The sequence below is a fragment of the Panthera tigris genome, chromosome B3 (genome assembly GCF_018350195.1).
Source record: "Panthera tigris isolate Pti1 chromosome B3, P.tigris_Pti1_mat1.1, whole genome shotgun sequence".
NCBI lineage: Eukaryota > Metazoa > Chordata > Mammalia > Carnivora > Felidae > Panthera > Panthera tigris.
Window position 1 is genome coordinate 38,344,559 of NC_056665.1, and position 2,208 is coordinate 38,346,766.

At 47.6% G+C, this 2,208-nt stretch overlaps 1 long non-coding RNA gene across 1 annotated transcript; it reads left to right on the forward strand.

The window, feature by feature from the left end:
- The first annotated feature begins 738 nt into the window (after positions 1 to 738).
- LOC122239216 lies at positions 739 to 2,208 on the forward strand. Its single transcript, XR_006218170.1, has 3 exons — positions 739 to 800; positions 1,664 to 1,835; positions 2,052 to 2,208. It is a non-coding gene; the product is annotated as an uncharacterized LOC122239216 (long non-coding RNA).

Here is a 2,208-nt window from a genome sequence, read left to right on the forward strand (position 1 = left end):
AATGGTAGCATGTGAAAGACTGTGGAACTTTCTAAAATTAATTTTCTTCATTTTGGTTTATTAAAATTGCACTCATCTATCTCCCCTGTTAAATATTTTATTTTTTCATATTAATGGCTGCAATTTCAGCTTGTGCCTGTTTCTGTCATTAACACTGTACAAACTTAATATCATTAGTAGTTTTTCCCTTAATTATGTGACTAGAGAAGAAAAACATCAAAGTTTCCGTGAAATTGGAATAGTAGATCTAAATTGCCTCATGTTTATTTTAACATTAACAGTAAATGAAGCTAATGGGCTTTTATATTATTAAAAGCACTCATTTGTGTCCTGCCTGTTCTAATATATAACAAAGCTTTAAAAGATGTTAAATAATTAGTTATTTAATAGGGATGGGTGGAATAGATCAAACAAAAGGAAAAGTTGAGGGTAACCAATGCACATGGTTGAGGGGTCTGTCCCTTTTAGGGCTTTCAAAAGGGATTCCCTCTCCTCAGGATCCCTGCCCCACTGTTAAGGGAGAGCTCTAATTTACAACTACCCTGGAGAGTTAAAGCAACAAAATCTATTGCCGCAGCCCTGCAGAGGACACACATGGGGGGGGGGGGGCAATAATGTTTGCAATTATTTCTGGACAATCTCCATTCATAATTCAATACCTGCACAAGGCCCATGTGAGGCTGGGGCTCAGAGGTCCTCTGTGGGAGGGAGGCCGCGGGGCTGCTGCTGGCCTGCCTTCTCCCTTACAGTTTCCTCGCCTCATAGCAGGATATCCCTGGCTTCAGGGGATGCTGGTGCAGGTAGGTATTCATCTGCCTTCTGAGCCTAGTGAGACCTAGGGAGGGGCTCTAGCCTGTGGGTCTGGAAGAGGTACCAGGCTGTCACCACTCTCCTGCTCAAAAACCTGCAATGGCTCCCTTGGCCTGCTCTGTCAAGGCCAACCTCCTTCTTGGCACTTGAGGCCCTTACCTCTCTGACCCTAGCTCCCACTGTTCTCAGCGTTTGCACCCTGTTCCGTCAGCTGGTTCCCTCACCGGACCCAGTACATGCCAAGCTGTCCTGTCTCCTTGCCCCTGCTCATACTGTTGCCCTTACCCGAAACCACATTCACCCTTTCTTTTGCCTATTCATATTCTAGTCCTTCTTTATAGTTCCAATTCCAGATCCTCCATCAGGCCTCTCCGGGTCCCCCTGGCTCCCGAATTCCCATAGAGCAATGGTCTTCAGACTTGAGTGCGCTCAGAATCGTGGAGAGGGCTTGTTACAGCACAGATCACTGGGCGCCACCCTTAGCGTGCTGGGTTTCCTCGGTGGTCCCCTAGGTCTCAGTGTCTAATGAGTTCCCAGGTGATGCTGACGGATGCTGCTGGTCCGGGGACCACACTTGGAAAAGTACTAGAGCATATACTGTCCATCCAGTCCATGAGGCACTGTACTTGTACTAGCTTGAAAGGTTCTCTGATAGCGGCGCATGGCCACTGTCTCCTCACATAGGCAGCAAGTTCCCGGAGGGAAGAGACACCGGCATATTTCACTATATCCCCCGAAACGCCCCGAGCTCAAGGATGGGTTCATGGTGGATGGAGACAAGGACTCCTGATGAACCGACCGACCAGTTGCCACGGACTTTCATTCCATCCTTAGAGAAATCTCCATCTTACAGGTGAGGAAGCTGAGGCTTTGAGAAATGAAGTGGATGAAGGTCACACAGATATTAAGTGACGAATTTGAACCTGGGTTCCGCGCCAGAGCTCTGGCCAATACGTCTTAGTTGAACGATTTCCGACACGCGGTCTTGGAGGACAAGGAGACCAGATGCTTTTGTCACTGCTGTGGTAAGGAGCTTGGGCTTCCAAAACAACTATACCTGGTAAGGGGGGAGTGGGTGGGTGTGGAATTGAGATAACCACCCCCTCCGTGGATTTAGTGATCCTTTAGTCTGGGGAAGGTATGCATGGTAAATAAGCTGCCCTCCAGTCACTTGCTGCACTGTCACCCTGATGTTAGGGGCAGTCTCAGAATCCTTAACTGATTGGCATTTCTTTGGCTAGGCGATACGTATTTGCCATTCACAACGCAGCCCAGCTTCTCTGCTGCACAGTCGAGAAAACAGAGGAAGACGTTTCCAGAGAGGAAATGCAGCCATGGTCAACAACAAATTAGTGATGTGTAATTCCGTATCTCTTGTGTGTAACAAATCATCCCCAA